This window comes from Rutidosis leptorrhynchoides, chromosome 2, assembly GCF_046630445.1.
Source record: "Rutidosis leptorrhynchoides isolate AG116_Rl617_1_P2 chromosome 2, CSIRO_AGI_Rlap_v1, whole genome shotgun sequence".
Lineage (NCBI taxonomy): Eukaryota > Viridiplantae > Streptophyta > Magnoliopsida > Asterales > Asteraceae > Rutidosis > Rutidosis leptorrhynchoides.
This window is the reverse complement of record NC_092334.1, coordinates 489387959-489406826: the sequence shown is the minus strand read 5'-3', so window position 1 is coordinate 489406826 and position 18868 is coordinate 489387959.

Genomic DNA, 18868 nt, shown 5'->3' with positions numbered 1-18868 from the left:
TAGCCAAAAGTGGCGCACCAAAGTCAAAAGCGCCGTTCCTGATTTAAGCCAAAAGCGCCGCTCCTGAAGGAAAAGCGGCGCTCCTGACGCTGTTTCAGCCCGAATTTTCACTACTATAAAAGGAAAGAGATAAGTCATTTCAAGGGAGAGCTGCAGTTTTTACTCCGAATTTCACACACAAAACCCTAATTTCATCATCCATTAGAGTTTTAAGGTGAATTGAAGGAAGCATGCTCAAGTTTCATCATCATTAGCTCTAGATCTTTTTCTTTTATCATTTTGGGTTGTAATCTTCACTTTACTTTACGTATTTTGCAATAATTAGTTGTAATCTTTGTTTATCTTCATCTAGCTTTGAGTCTATTGCTTGTAATCACTCAAGATGATAATTATTGATGCTTTTATGTTTATTGTTAGTGTAATCTTTGCTATGTTTGGCTAAATCACTTGTGTTTGCTTATCTATGAATCTCTAATGCATAAGATGTGCCCTTAATCTATTGAATGAAGTTGTTTTGAATGAAAATACATGAGCTAGTGTTATTGAGTTAGTTATGAGGTCCATTGCTATGTTTGTTATTGGTTTTACTTTGATTACATAGGTTGAGTAGCTCTCTTAGTGATTTGAGAAGTGAATCAATTTATGCTTCAACACTTTAGGTGATCTAGACAACTAGAATAGGGATTTCAAGTGATTGTGTTTCTAGTCTAAGTTGGTTTTCAATTGAAATTTGTTCATTATAGTGGTGTTTGACTATCTTAAGTGATTTTGATAGTTGAAGGGTTTTAAGTGATTTCAATCCGAGCATAATCTCAATAATCAACTCATACATTACTTGATCTTAGGATACCCTGCTTATGTGAATTTGCAAAAGTATAATTTGATTAAGAACATTTACTAGTTCAAACAACTTAAGTGATATCAAATTGGGTAAAACAAGGGCCATCCAAGCATAGAGAGGATTATATAAGTGAACACTCTTTGTCTTATTGATTAAATCTCATTTCTTAATTACTTGTTACTTGTTGCTAGTTAAGTTTAAGTTTGCTTAATTGGAAAGTTTAGTTGTTAGTTAAAATCTCTCGCAAAACCCCCAATCAAACAAACCCCTAAGATAACTATTAGTTTCAAGTATTCAATTTACACCGCTCTCTTGGGACGAAGTTGATAAGAATACTTACATTAAGTGCTATAATAACCGGGTTTTAAGTGCTCGATAGTTGTGCATGATTATTTGTAATATTTGCATCTTGTATAAATTTTGAGAGTTATGTATGGGGTAGAAAAAGTGGGGAGTGGTGACCTAGGTCACTTGGGGTATGTCAGATTTTATTTTTATTGAGTATTATTTTAATAATTTTAAATATAACATAAATTAATATAATTATAAAATTAATATAAATAGAAATAACTTCATCAAAAATAAAAATCTCACATTACATTAAATAATCAAAAATTACAATTCCTAAAAAAAAAAAAAACATTACACATCCTAAAACAAATTCCTAAACTATTTCGTGATTATGCCATAGATGCGAAACAAGAGTATGTCGAAGATACTGATGCTCGTCTTTGTCAATGCTTCCATGCATTCTAGGAAAGCCATGAAGTTCTTCATGTTTACGATACAACCGACGTATATCGTCTTCGGTTGATTCTCTCATGTATACATTAGAATATAAATCTATAATATATCTTGTAAATTTTTGCAAAGACTCACGTGATGTTCTTTCCGAAATTTATAAATATTCGTCAAATAGATCTGGTAAATCACCGTATACTAATTGACGAATGGCAGACGTGACTTTTAAATGAGTAGATACTCCGGGAACACCACATGCATCGGGACGTTGTTGAAAATAAGTAAACCACTCTGGTGCATCGGGATGAGTAGAGTAAGAAAGTATACCTTCAATTATTTGTTCAAGAAGACTTTGTGACATTCGATAACGTCGTCTGAAGTATTCAGGGGGATACTTCGAATCTTGAACAAATTAATCTTACATCAAACGATTGTGCGACTCTACAAGATTACGATAAATGTAGCGACGTCTTCATCTTGATCCAGCTAGTGAGCTTTCAGCCTCATTTTCTTCCTCACACTCTCTAGGAATTAGCATGTTATTTCGATAAACAAAAATATTTGCATTGCGTTCATCACACTTTCTTCGTCGGAACTACTCATTTTCTAAAGAAATAAATTGAAATTGATGAAAGAAGAATTTGATGAAAGAATGTGGACTTGGTTGTGTGAAATGAGTTGGGAATATAAGTTAGATATATAGAAGATTTAAATAATAAAAAAAAATAACGGTCACAAAAAAAGCCGTTCACTACTGGAAAAACGATTTTTCGGAAGATTCTTCCGGACGATAAATCGTCCAAGAAGGTCTTCTCGGACGATACATCGTCCCTGAATAGTCGTCCAGGAAATTTTGTTCCAGAAAGTTTTCTCGGACGACCTGTTTTTTTCCCGAACGGAAAATGGGGCCCACTTTAACTTTCAGTGCTTGCCTTTGTGGACGATATTTCCGGACGACAAGTGGAGACGACTTATCGTCCCGAAAGGTTTAATATTAAAATAATATTTTATTTGTATTAATAATTATTTAATGATAACAGAAAATACAACATAATCCCGGACGACTTGTCGTCCGGAAAGGGCTCTGTTGTATCTTCAGCAGTATTCGTTTCTGCAGTTTTCCAGCCGTACGAAACGACACATTTCAAATATCAAAACCTGCTACATAAATACGATTATAGTTTCACAAAATACCACAAAACATTAAATAAAAGTATCCAAAAGCCAATTACAATAATTATCCAAACATTTCAAAATTTGGAAAACTGCCAAATCAACTAATATCGTTTACAATACATAACTTAACATTAAACACACCCAACAAAAGTATAATTGTCTTCAAACACACCCAACAAATTACAAATCGCCAAATCCATCATCATACAAATCTTCATCATTGTTATGGCTCCGGCGTGGAGTATTGGAATTGGAAGTACCGGAAGTATACCCAAAATTTGGTAAAATATCGGGAGAGACTACAAGATTATTAAAAGCAAAGATTCGTCCAATTTGACTCGCCGTGCATTATGGTTCCATTGGTGGTTGTCTACTCCGACTGGTAGACGATGAAGATATGGAATTAGTTACCGACTTTGGTAACTTCGGCCCCACTCCGCGTTGGTGTCCAGTTCGATCACCCAAAACTTTTTTCATGATATCTTTCTCGTCTCTTCCCGGTTGTTCTTTTAACAAAGCCTTCATTTTTGTCTACAAGGTTAAACAAATATATATATATATATATATATATATATATATATATATATACACACGTATGTATATATACTTATATATGTATATATATATGTATGTATATATACTTATATATATGTATATATACTTATATATATGTATATATATACTTATATATATGTATATATATACTTATTTATATATATATACTTATTTTTATATATATACTTATATATATATATATATATATATATATATATATATATATATATATATATATATATATATATATATATATATATATATATATATATATATATATATATATATTTCGGGACTTATATATATACCATTTGACTTATACTTATATTTATAAGTACTACACCAAAATCTATGAAAATTTAGTACTTACGTAGTTCGGTTTTGGTTTGAACTCCTTAGTCCACCCGGTTCCGTCCTTGGGTTTGTGCAAGAGCTTCTAATTTTTTATAGGACCGATTTTCGGACCGAGCTTTAACCTATTCTCATTCTACACACACAAAAAAATAACTTAAATGTATATAAATCAAATAACATATTTTCTAACATTTTATCATTTATGTAAAACATTAAAAACAAGGAGGTTTAAGTAATTTACCTAATGTTTAACTATCGATTTGCTACCATGCAAACTGTGGTATTGGATTTTAGACCGATTTTTTGCATTTTGCTCACAACACTTTTGGTATTCTTCGTTAAGCATCAAGTCAACAAAAGGATTCCAGATTTCGGCTTCAACGTCCGGTGGTGGGTGGGAACAAACGAAATCAATATCATTAGCATATTGACTTTGGATGTTTTTGAAATAACCTTGTTGTACACTTTTTATGCTTTTCCATCTATCCACCGCTATCTTGTTAACAACAGCTCGGACTAGATGTTCTTTATCCGATTCTAGCCAAGTTTCAACTTTAAAGAAATTCTACGATATAAAGTATTAGATATATTAGAAGATTGTATATAAGAAACGCACACATATGTATGTATGTGTGTGTGTGTGTGTATGTGTGTGTGTATGTATGTATAAGTACTAATTAATTAAACTTACGTGGATATCAATCCAAACTAAATATTTTGAAGGCTTTGGCACATCCGCCCAACACTCGTAATGTAACATCCCGCATTTTTTCGTTAAATTATTTTAAGTTCGTCTTTTTATTTTAATAATATCTTTCGTATCTAGATTCGTATCCTCCGTTAGCTAACGTTCTTAATATTTTCATTATTTAATTATAACATCTCCCGTTTACTCTCGCGTATTTAAAATATTCGTTCGGCTAATTCGCGCACCCGACTACAAACTTGAGGGACTAATTGTGACTAGTGGCCAAAGTGGTGACTAGGTCAACTAGTCAACCACTTCACCACCACCACCACTCATTCATTCAATCTACTCCTTCTCTTTTTCTTACTTCTCTTTTTTTCTCTCAACTCACACAAACAAGGATTCATCATCTAATTCGGATCTAGGAAGCTCACAACAAATCCGACTACATATTATTGATCCTCTCTTCATCCTCTACGTTTTGATACTAATTTCATCTCGTTTGGGTAATATTTCTAAAACTCTAGATTTCATGTTCTTAGTGTTTTTGACTTGAAATGGTGTTAATTAGTGTCTATGGCTCAAATCTAACATGAATATGTGTTCGGTTTGCTCGATTTGTTGTTTTGAGTAACTAGTTTGAATATGAAAAATGGGTGTGTTTAATCTTGAATTTTGAGTGATTAAATGTTGTTTAAATGTTAAAGTTCATGTATTAAATGTGTTACTAGCATCATTAGCTTCAATTTGATGTGTTGGTTGATTTAGAAAAGCTTCATTTGCAAAATGGTTGAATTCATGATTTTGGTTAGAGTTTGATGAACTTTAAAATGAACTTTTGACGCATTGAATGCTATGAAATGTTGTTAGTAAGTGTTTAGTTGTATTGTATGTTTCATTACCTTCAAAACGGCGTATCGTATGTGTAAATTGGATTCCCGAGTCAAGAAATGCGTTTTATGATCTTGAAACTTTGATTTTGAACATTTAATGATCATTTATTGAGGTTTTAATTGTTGTTAATGATGGATTTGATTGATGAAATGTGTTTAGTTTTATTCCTCGTTAAAATACCTTTCCAACGATATAAGATACGTATTTTGAATGTTTACGGTTCATAAGTTATGGTTATTTGAAGTTGGATTCGTGCTTGAGTGTTCAAAAACTGCCAGACTTACTGAACAGCCATACTGAGCGCCGCTCAGGGTCTTGGAGCGCCGCTCCGGGCCCCGGCTGTCCAAAAACGCACATTTTCGTTTAATTCTAACTATGCTACGCACCCCCGATCAACATGAAACTTGGCCAACATGCTTATATATGATTAAAAACCTCAGAAAAATTGTCGGATACCCGACCCGAACCCGTTGACTTTTTCGTTGACTTTGACCAACTTTTACTTTTAGTCAAACTTAACAAAACACTTATGCAATCGTTCTAATCTTCTTTTATACTTGATTCTTGCATGAAACTTGACAACGTGACTCACATGCTATTTAATCAAGTCGTAACGAGCCATAGGACCAATTGAACACATTTCAACCGACCTTGTTTGTGTCTTACCCGGTATTGATATAACTTACTTGTTTAGGTCAAGGCTAAACAACTTTCATGCACACGTTTACTTTGTGAAGTTCTTTTATACTCGTGCACCAGAGGTGAGATCATAGTCCCACCTTTTCAACAACTTTTATTCTTTAAATCGTGGGCTGAGAAACATATACTTTGTTACATCTTGTACTACTTACTTTTATGCTTTGAACACAAGTACGAAAACAAACATTCCACGTGAGAGTTTGAACAAAATCCCCAATTCAATTATCATTAGTTACACTTGCAAGGTGTAAGTGTGAGCGTGAACTTATGTTGTGTGGATCCATGCGGGCTAGACGTGCCCTCATTCAGACGGTTCGCTACCGTCAGGGATGAAATATATTTTCGATTTTAGTGTATGTTCTAACACTACGTAACAGGGTACCAAACAGTAAAGTCTTGATAATTTGGTGCTCCACAAACAAGTTTTGGAATGCAAACGATTTGGAAAACCAACTATATTAAATCTTGTGGTTCAAAAACAACGTTTATTACTACACCTATGATTTTACCAACGTTTTTCGTTGACAGTTTTCTATATGTTTTTCTCAGGTCCTTGAACGCTATGTGATACATGCTTCCGTACTCTATTTTGATACTTGTTTGGATGTCGAGTATACTTGCATGCATGGAGCGTCTTTTGGCTTTACTTTAAATTGTGTCGCATAAGTTTCATTTGTACTTAAAAACGTTGTATCGTATTAGTCGTTGAACTACTTTTGTAAACTTGAAACATCTTTACATTTGAAATGAATGCTACATGTTTTGATCAAACGTCATTTTAAAGACTTATGACCACGTAACGGGACCTAAGTAGATGGCGCCGTCAATGATAATTTTGTCGGGTCGCTACAGATGGTATCAGAGCGTTGGTTGTAGGGATTTAGAGTTCATTGGTGTCAACCCCGAGTCATAGGGTACATTAGTGAATCTAGACTACAACCGGCATATAGACTTGAAGTAGGAATTACTTGACTACTTGTGCATTTATACCCGAACGTTTCTACTCATATCTAACTCTTATTTCATCTTAATCTCACGTTGTTTAATTTGATTGACACGCCACCTTGACTATATGAAATAATGTCGAATGCACATATGAATCAGGGTAATATAATTTCCGGGATTATATTACGGTGACCCATATGAACGTTCTGACATTATGACATAAAGAATTTAAGGCGAGTCAAGGAAAATTTTTCTTTCTATCTTTATTCCATATCACGATTAGTATTATCGAGAATACTAATCAACGATATTCTTATGTCTTGAAGGAACAATGCCTCCTCGCCGCGGGCCACGTAATGAGACTTTCGAACAAGCTCTTCAACGCATGATAGCCACCGCCGTAGATGTGGCTATGGCCGGTCACTCCTCCAACAACAATAACAACAACCACAACAACAACAATCATGGAGCCGGTAATTCAAACGAAGGGTGCTCCTACAAGAACTTCATGGGGTGCAAACCTCACACTTTCGATGGAACCAGGGGACCAGTTGTGCTCACCCGATGGTTTGAGCAAACGGAAGCCATCTTTAGCATAAGCGGTTGTCGGGACCAAGATAAGGTCAAATACTCCACTCACACTTTCGCCGGCATCGCTCTCACATGGTGGAATACATATGTACAATCGGTGGGTACCGATGAAGCCCACACTCTCTCTTGGGCCGACTTAAAAGAAAAGATGATCACCGAATACTTTTCGCGCGAAGGGACCCGAAGGATCGAGAACGAGCTAAAAAGTTTAAAGGCGATCGGAAATGACCTCAAGGCCTATAATCAACGATTTTCCGAACTAGCCTTGATGTGCCCAAACCTCATGACTCCCGAGTCCCTAAGAGTTGAACTTTACATGGATGGCCTCCCTAAGAGCATTAAACAAGGGGTAATGTCATCCAAACCCGCTAATCATCAAGAGGCTTTGAAGATGGCCCGCCAATTGATCGAAACGGTGGACGAAATTGAAGTACCGGCACCTAAAATCGAGGATAAGTCGGCCGGAAACAAAAGAAAATGGGAAGCCCCCCAACCAAGCAACCACAACAACAACCCTGCCAAGAAGCCTCTCACCACCGACAATAGAAAAAGTTATGCCGGGAATAAACCATTTTGCAACAAGTGACACAAACATCATTACGGTGAATGTGGCAAGCCATTTTGCAACAATTGTCAAAGAAAGGGCCATGTGGCCAACGATTGTAGAAATACCGCTCCCGTCGCTCAAAAGGGGGCCAATGCAAGACGATCACTTGTTTCGAATGTGGCCAAACGGGTCATTATAGAAGTGAGTGCCCAAGGAGGAAAGCCAACCCCAATGCACGCGGCCGAGCTTTCAACATTAACACCGAGGAAGCCCGGGATGACAATGAACTAGTCACGGGTACGTTTCTTCTCAACAACTCTTATGTTTCTTGTTTATTTGATTCGGGTGTTGATAAGATTTTTGAATCCACGACTTTGACTCATACTTATTGCGCTCCACCACTCCTCCCCCTAGATACTACTTAGGCAATTTAAGTGATCAACGGAAAACTATAGCGTGCCGAAAAATTTTATCGGAGGGTGTACGTTAAACTTTTGAGTAAGGAATTCGAAATTGACTTGATACCTATAGAACTAGGAAGCTCAAAACCTATTCGTTAAGAAGAAAAATGTTTCCCCACATATGTATTGATTATCGTGAACTAAATAATTTCCGGTTAAGAACCGATATCCTCTTCCCCGTGTCAACGACCTCTTGATCCATTACAAGGATCTTGTGTGTATTCCAAATCGACCTCCATTCCGGTTATCATCAATAGAGAGTTAAGGGAGAAGATGTCTCCAAAACCATTTTCCGAACTCGTCACGATAGTTATGAATTTCTTTTAGTGACCGTTCAGTTTATCTAAGGCTCCGTCCGTATTCATAGACCTCCTGAACCGCGTATGCAAACTCATCTAGACAAAACCGTTATCGTATTCATAGATGATGTCTTAACCTATTCAATTCAAGCGAAGAAGAAAACGAACAACGTCTCTGTCCCACGCTCGAACTCTTGAGAAAAGAGCAACTCTATGCCGAATTCTCCGAGTGAGAATTTTGGTTAAACGAAGTCCAATTTCTAAACCACGTTGTTAGTGGTCAAGGTATTAAAGTAGATCTCGCGAAAATCGAAGCCACGCGTAATCGGGAGACACTCATGACTCCGACGTATATTCGTAAAATCTTGAATCTCACCGATTGTTACCGAAAATCCATTCCCAACTTCCCCGTATTACTCGACCTTTAACCTCGTTGACTCACTAAGGGAAAATTTAAACCTCTCCGTGTCCGAACCTTGAACGTGATTATTCACACCAACCTTACTAGCCAAATTCGTGTAGCACAAGATGGAACTCAAATATGGAAATATTTCTACGCGAACGCCTGAAAGGCATAATCTCTCGACTCAAAATCAAGGAAAATGAAATTCGTTATTTTGCACGAAGAATTTGAATACTTAATTACGGATCCGATCAATCTTCTCATCACCACGTACCACGATACATAACTCTGTTATTTCACTATTACCGTCTGATATTACTGGGACCCAAGATAACACATAACCCAAGGATACCCCTTTCTTCTTTAACTTATCGTCCTTATACTTCTGATATATGGCCAACTACTACTCAACTCCGGACTATACAACTACGTGTACTATCTTGTTCCCACCAAGTCTCAACATTTGGCCACAAGATGCACGATATGGCTACATCAAGATGTAAACTCATCCTATTCTAAATTCTCATTTCACTCCTATCTTTTTCGCTCGTACTTCCGAATAAGGAAACATTTTATATAAATTCTCAATGGAGAGAGAGACTCTTTGCGCATTACTAGTATTCGCCACGAGGGTGAATAGCCCTGACGAACGTTTCCAGTAACCGATAAGAAACTTGTTCCAACAAATGTTTTCGAGCCGTAACTAACTTGTTCAAACACATCTTAAAGAATTTTAGTCCAACACGGTGTACCATTGTCAATTATCTCGGATCACAATACTCGTTTCACTTCTAGTATTATAAGAAGCCTTAGCAACACGTTTAAACATGAGTATCGCGTATCATCCACAAACCAACGGACCAAGCAAACGTGTAACGACCCGACAAAATCGTCATTGACGGCGTCGTTAACTCAGGTCCCGTGTCCCTAAATGAGACACGTTTGACCAAAATTATGTCGCATTCATTTGAAACATGTAAGACTTACAAAGTTTAGTTTAACAAACGGTTCGACAACAAGTTTAAGTTTACAAGAGCTATAAAATATAAATGAAATAACTTGCGACATAATTAGTTTAAAATCACGGTTTACTATAAATAGCGAAAGTATGTATGCTTAAAGTTTGAATCCAAGAGCGCTATTGTAACGACCCGCACTTTTTCGATCGTTCTATACTTATAAGATTAATATTTACATAAATTAAACCTTACCAACATGATAAGCAATCCAAATTGTTGAGACTTATGTTTTTGAAATGAGTTTTACACAACGTTTGACCGTCTAGTTTGACCGATGATATCACGAACTATACAATATATGATAATTATACGTTTGTGTATATATATGTATATATACATATTTAACATGATTTAAGGATGTTTTAATATCTCATTTTGTATTAATAACAATAAGTTATAAGTATATTTTGAAACTACTAACTTAAGTTTTCAAAACGATAACCATACGTAACGTTATTTGACATAAATACTTATAACCTATAATGTTTATACATATATCGTATAAGTAACGTATTTAATCACTTTTAAGAACTTAATTACATAAAACCATATAAGTGTATTCACAAAAGATAGCTATATTTGAATCCTCATTCCATTTTTCACAAGATTTCTATACGTATATCTACGGTATATGTACCCGTATCATACCCACCTTCTAGATGTATTTACTATTGGTATATACCAATAGGAAATACCAATGATCAGCCATGAATGATTAAGGGACATGATAGCAACTTGTGGGAGCCAATCCTTTGTCATTAATCAAGACTTATGAGCTAAAAATCAAAACAAAAAGTCTATATATACATACATATACACACGTTTTTTTACACACACACATACTTCCATATCAACTTTCTTTCAAGCTAGATTAACTCCTAAACTCTTTCATCTTCAATCTTCAAGTATTCCTTAAGATCTTCATAAGTTTCTAGCTCCATAATCAAGGTAAAACTATGTTTAAACTTTGATTCAATTCATGTAAGTTAATTTATATATAAACTTACTTACAACCTTTGTTTCTTTTCATGAATCACTTTTTAATCTTCCAACTCATCAAGAACAAGTTCATATCTTGTTTATTCAGTAACTTTCTTCATCATACTTGAGGTAGTAACTTTGTTCATAACCTTATTCGATTCATATATATATAGCTATCTTATTTTGTGGTATAAAAATTTAACAACAAGAACATAGTTTGAAAGTTTTCAAACTTGTTTGCAAACTAAATAGATCCTTCTAACTTAACTTTTAAAATACTTCAAGACCTGTAATATAACTTATGTATATGCTAATTTAACAAGGTATAACTTGGTTTTTCAAAGAATACCTTAAAAACTGTTTTTACGACGTCGGAGTGCAACCGGGGACTGTTTTGGGTTGGATAATTAAAAACCATCTTAAACTTTGAATTGAAGGGTTATGTTCTGGAAAAATGATTTTTTCTATGGATATGATAACACATAAAAATTCCATGATTTAATTCAAAGTATAAGTATTTTTAGAAAAATAATCATTTAAGGTTGTTTACATAAAGGAAAATGTTTAACTTCATAAGTTTCACTAAAGTTTCACCTATGCCGTGTGATTTTGAATACAAACCAAGGTATTTTCAGTTCATAGTCTTAAAGAGGGACTCGATCCAAGGAGATGGCAAGTTGAATCAACGAAAACGGATTTGTAACGAAGAAACTATGACCGAAACAAAATTGGTTATCCAAGACTTGTTTAACTTCGGGATTAATTGGGAAAAATTAAATAAAATCACATCTTTCTAAGATAACATGATATTTTATATAATTCAATTTTATATGGTTCAGGATCACCCGTAAACAACACGAGAAGATTAATCATAAGATCCCATGATTGTACGCAACACGTCATTTGACAACACCGGTACTTTATGTACGCAACACGTCATTTGACAACACCGGTACCGTGGGTCAAGATTAATCTCGACCAATACATATACGATGGGGTTTTATTTATTTCGTTGGGGGTTTTATTTATTTCATTGCGGGTATATTAAACATCTAAAAATGAACCATTAAAATTGAATTACTAACAACGAACTGCTAACTACGGACTAAGGAATTATTCAAAGTATTAAAAGTATAACAAGTATATATATGTGACGTTTGTTTAAAAAGAAAAGGTATTGATATATTATATATGGATAGGTTCGTGATATCAACCGGAGACCAAGTCAAATTATATATATATATATCTTCAAGACGAAAGTGAGTATATAGTCCCACTTTTAAACTCTAAATATTTCGGGATGAGAATACATGTATTTTATGTTTTACAATATGGACACAAGTAACTGAAAAATATATTCTACGTTGAGTTGTACCACTGGCATACTTCCCTGTAGCTTGGTAACTAATATTTACAGCGGTATTGTAAACGCGAATCCTGTTGATAGATCTATCGGGCCTGACAACCCCAACCGGACTGGACGACCAGTATTCAACGGTTGCACAGTACTTCGTTTCGTGACTACACTTGGTACAGTGTAGTAAGATTTCATATTAAAGGGAATATGCGACGTGATTAATTGTTAAGTATGGTTACCAAGTGCTCAACCACTTAGAATATTTTTATTAAACTGTTTATATACAAAATCTTGTGGTCTATATATATATTGCTGCCGGCACTAAACCTATATCTCACCAACTTTATGTTGACGTTTTAAACATGTTTATTCTCAGGTGATAATTAGAAGTTTCCGCTGCATTATGTTGAATTTGAGCAGGATCTTGCGTACGCATACATGTGTCAAAAATAAAACTGCATATCCAAGGACTTGTGTTGTAAAATATGCTCGAAATCGTGTTGTTATCATTATTTGTAAAGTTTGTAAGTCGAAGATTATCGCTAAACGATAATCATCTTTTTATTGTCCAAAGCTTGTATCAAAAATAAGAATCATGGTTTGTAATGTATAATATATGCAGTTTTTCTTTTAAAAATGTCGCATATAGAGGTCAATACCTCGCAATGAAATCATACGTTATCTAACACGTTCTTATGGTTAAGGACGGGTTATGACATGTGGTATCAGAGCGGTGGTCTTAGCGAACCAGGTTTGCATTAGTGTGTCTAACTGATAAGTCGTTAGGATACATTAGTAAGTCTGGACTTTGACCGGGTCTGATTTAAAAAACCATTGCTTATCATTGTTGGTTAAAATTTATATGTAAATATTATGTAGTACTAATGGGTTAGTTTTTGTGTGATAGATGTCGGGCTCAAAACTTGTTATCACATTCAGCGACTCCGAACCAGAATCTTCAGATGGTGTTCCAGTCATTAACCTATCCGATGACGAAAATAATATCTTTGGGGAAGACTCACAAATTCCGGATGAACCGACTGTAGAGAACCCGGAAAGTGAACCCGAGGAGGAAAGTGAACCCGAGGAGGAAAGTGAACCCGAGGAGGAAAGTGAACCCGAGGAGGAAAGTGAACCCGAGGAAGAAATACAGGAAATTACAAAAGAAGAGTTCGAACTAGGAAAGAAATGAAAGGCTAATGAATTAGAAAATTCAAATCCTGAGTTTAATAAGGATGATGTGGCACCAACTCCACTAGACACTACCACCCCTATTCCCTCTATTCCTATTCGTTCTATCCCGGCATCCAGTTCTTCAGTCCCACAGCCAAAATATAGGCAGACAGCCAGGATAAGCGTTAAGCGATTCTTTGAACCTAAACGTCCTAGAAAATAGACCAAACGATGCGCTGCCGTATTAAACCATGGGATCATATAATGTTTTGTATAATATTATTAGTGTGATTTGCTTAATGTTCGATGTAAGATAAGCATATGTAAAATAGTGAAGTGTGAAATGCAATAATTTTCCATGGTTAAGTATTATTTAGATGGTAGTAATTGATTCTGTACTAAGCTATTAAGTATGGACATTAACGGGTAGGTACTACCCTAGATATAATTATAAAACGCTAATAAGAAGAAAAGGCTTTTATAATAATACCTGGTTCATATTATTAATAAGCTATAATGTACTGTAAATATACACTACATCTATAATATTCCATGTGAATAATTATTTTCTTTTCATTCTTATAGAAGAATATGGCGCGATTGAACCGAATGACGGAACAAGAAATCCAGGAACTCATCAATCAGCGAGTGAACGACAGAATGTTATGGGTCGAGGCTGCAAGAGGTGCTGCAGTTAACCCAAATCCTCGTGTGGGGTGCACTTACAAAACTTTTCAAGCTTGCAAGCCCTCATCATTCAGTGGAACAGAAGGACCGATCGGTTTAACCCGGTGGATAGAAAAGATGGAGACTGTGTTTAAAATCAGTGGTTGTGTTGAAAAGGACATGACCAAGTATGCATCGTGCACTTTACAAGATAGTGCACTCACGTGGTGGAAAAATTATGTGAAGGCTGTAGGAGGAGATGTAGCTTATGATACTCCATGGGAAGAATTCAAAATAATGTTAATCAACGAGTATTGTCCAAGGAACGAGGTTAGAAAGTTGGAAGATGAATTACGAAGCCTGAAGGTTGTTGGTACTGAAATCACCAACTACAATTACCGATTCATGGAATTAGTTTTGCTATGTCCTGAATTGGTTCCAACCGAAGAACGGAAGATTGAAATGTACAAAGATGGTTTGCCCAAAAAGGTCAAGGCAAATGTTACAGCATCGAAACCTAAGACAATTCATGAAGCTATAACCATGGCAAACGAGCTAATGGATCAGGTCATCATGGATAAGAAAGCATCCAATACTGATGTGAAGGTATCAGGTAACAAAAGAAAGTGGAATGGAAATTATGATCGAGGTAACCAACAACAATCTTTTAAGAAACAAGAAACCACGCAAGGTGCAGGTAGTGGTTCAAGCTTTGGTTACAAAGGACAAAATCCTTTATGCAACCGTTGTCACAAACATCACTTTAGTTACTGTAGTGTGTTATACACCAAGTGTAATCGACAGGGTCATCTTGCTGAAGATTGTAGGGCTCTCGTTACAAATACAAATGGTACCAAGACTCCTGCCACCAATGCAAATATAACTGCTTTGGCTACCGTTACTTGTTTTGGGTGTGGAAAACAAGGTCACTATAAGAGTCAGTGCCCGAATTCAGAGAAGAATGTCAGACCTGCACGTGGGAGAGCATTTGTTATTAATGCTAGAGAGGCACGCGAAGATTCGGAGCTTGTTACGGGTACGTTTACCATTAATAACTTATCCGCATCTATTATATTTGATACTGGTGCTGATTGAAGTTACGTGTGTAGAGACTTTCACGCTAAATTGAATTGTTCATCATTACCTCTAGATGCTAAGTACATGATTGAGTTAGCTAATGGTAAACTAATTAAAGCCGATAAAATTTGCCGTGATTGTAAAATAAATTTAGCCGGAGAAACATTTAAGATTGATTTGATACCCGTAGAATTAGGAAGTTTTGATGTAATAATCGGCATGGACTGGATGTCCAAAATAAGAGCTGAAGTTGTGTGCGCCAAGAAGGCAATTCGCATTCCTCGTAAGGATAAAACGCCAGTAATGATTTATGGAGAGAAGGGTAACTCAAAGCTAAAACTCATTAGTTATTTGAAAGCTCAAAAGTACTTGAAGAAAGGGTGCTATGCTATCTTAGCACATGTTAATAAAGTCGAAAAGAAAGAAAAAGAGAAGTGCATCAATGACGTGCCTATGGCAAGAGATTTTCCTGAAGTATTTCCGGAAGAGTTGCCGGGATTACCTCCATTTAGATCTGTAGAATTTCAAATAGATCTTGTACCAGGAGCTGCACCGGTTGCCCGTGCTCCATATAGACTTGCACCGTCCGAGTTAAAAGAACTTCAGAGTCAATTAAAAGAATTACTGGATCGTGGATTCATACGACCAAGTACTTCACCGTGGGGAGCTCCAATTTTATTCGTCAAGAAGAAAGACGGATCTTTCCGAATGTGTATAGATTATCGTGAATTAAATAAGTTAACTATCAAGAATCGGTATCCACTACCGAGAATTGATGACTTATTTGATCAACTCCAAGGATCATGTGTTTATTCGAAAATCGACCTAAGATCGGGTTATCATCAATTACGTGTCAAAGAAGAAGATATACCGAAAACTGCTTTTCGGACACGTTACGGTCATTACGAATTTTTGGTCATGCCGTTTGGATTGACGAATGCGCCAGCTGTATTCATGGACCTCATGAATCGAGTTTGTAGTCCATATTTAGATAAGTTTGTTATTGTTTTCATTGATGACATTCTTATCTATTCCAAGAGTGAGCAAGAGCATGAGCAGCATTTAAGTTTAATATTAGAGTTGTTAAGAAAAGAACAGCTATATGCTAAATTTTCTAAATGTGCTTTCTGGTTGAAAGAAGTGCAATTTCTTGGCCACGTTGTTAGTAGCAAAGGAATTCAGGTTGATCCAGCAAAAATTGAAGCCATTGAAAAATGGGAGACTCCTAAGACAGCAATGCAGATACGCCAATTTTTGGGTTTAGCCGGTTATTATAGAAGGTTTATTCAAGATTTTTCCCGAATAGTTAAGCCGTTGACAGCGTTAACACAAAAAGGGAAGAAATATGAATGGACTTCTGAACAGGAGAGTGCATTTCAATTACTAAAGAAGAAGTTAACTACGGCGCCTATTTTATCGTTACCAGAAGGGAACGATGATTTTGAAATATATTGTGATGCTTCGCGATAAGGTTTTGGTTGCGTTCTTATGCAACGGAAGAAAGTTATTGCATACGCATCCCGACAATTAAAGATTCACGAGCGGAATAATACGACGCATGATCTAGAACTGGGAGCAGTCGTGTTTGCATTGAAGATATGGAGACACTACTTGTATGGGGTTAAATGCACTGTGTTTACTGATCATAAAAGCCTTCAACATATTTTTGATCAGAAATAGTTGAACATGAGGCAACGTAGGTGGGTCGAGTTAATAAATGACTATGATTGTGAAATTCGTTATCATCCCGGGAAAGCGAACGTAGTGGCCGATGCTCTAAGCAGAAAGGAACGAGAACCAATCCGAGTTCGAGCAATGAACATAAAAATTCGCATGAATCTCAACTCACAAATCAAAGAAGTTCAACAAGAAGCACTCAATAAAGAAAACATAAGAAATGAAATAATGAAGAAGTATGAGAAGCAACTCGTTATACGGGAAGACGGAATTCGATATTTTGCAAATCGTATTTGGGTACCGAAGTTGGGTGGATTAAGGAAGTTGATATTGAATGAGGCACATAAGACAAGATACTCGATACATCCTGGAGTTGGAAAGATGTATCAAGATCTTAAGACACGTTATTGGTGGCCTAATTTAAAGACAGACGTAGCAACATATGTTGGGGAGTGTTTAACTTGTTCCAAGGTCAAAGCAGAACACCAAAAGCCGTCAGGGTTACTTCAACAACCAGAAATCCCAGAATGGAAATGGGATGGTATTACCATGGATTTCATCACGAAGTTACCAAAGACTGCCCGGGGTTACGACACCATTTGGGTGATTGTTGATCGTCTCACCAAGTCTGCACATTTCTTGCCTATAAAGGAAACGGATAGAATGGAGAAACTATTACGATTGTATATAAAGGAAGTTGTTTCAAGGCATGGAATACCTATTTCCATTATATCTGATCGTGATAGTAGATTTACCTCAAAGTTCTGGCAAGCACTACAGGAGGCACTAGGAACTCGTTTAGATATGAGTACCGCATATCATCCGCAAACGGACGAGCAGAGTGAAAGAACAATTCAGACTCTTGAAGATATGCTCAGGGCATGTGTGATCGATTTTGGAAACGGATGGGATAAGTATTTACCGTTAGCAGAATTCTCGTATAATAATAGTTATCATGCGAGCATTGGAGCTGCGCCATTCGAAGCATTGTATGGAAGGAAGTGTAGATCTCCTATCTGTTGGAATGAAGTAGGAGATCGACAATTAACTGGTCCCGAGATCATACACGAAACGACTGAGAAGATAGTACAAATCAAGGAGAGATTGAAAACAGCCCGTAGTCGCCAAAAGAGCTACGCCGATGTTCGAAGGAAACCATTAGAGTTTCAGGTCGGGGACATGGTTATGTTAAAGGTGTCACCTTGGAAAGGTGTAATACGTTTCGGCAAAAGGGGTAAGCTGAACCCAAGATATGTAGGCCCGTTCAAGATTATTGAACGCATTGGACCGGTAGCTTATCGACTTGAGTTACCGCAACAACTCGCCGGGGTACATAATACCTTTCACGTCTCAAACCTTAAGAAGTGTCTTGCAAAGGAAGACCTCACTATTCCTCTTGAAGAAATCCATATCGACGAGAAACTACAATTCGTCGAAGAACCAATCGAAATCATGGACCGTGAAGTTAAACAGCTCAAACAGAGCAACATACCGATTGTTAAGGTTCTTTGGAATGCTAGAAGAGGTCCCGAGTTTACTTGGGAACGAGAGGATCAGATGAAACAAAAGTATCCACACTTGTTTCTCGATGACGCAAAATAGGTACAATTTTAAAATTTCGGGACGAAATTTATTTAACGGGGAGGTAATGTAACGACCCGCACTTTTTCGATCGTTCTATACTTATAAGATTAATATTTACATAAATTAAACCTTACCAACAT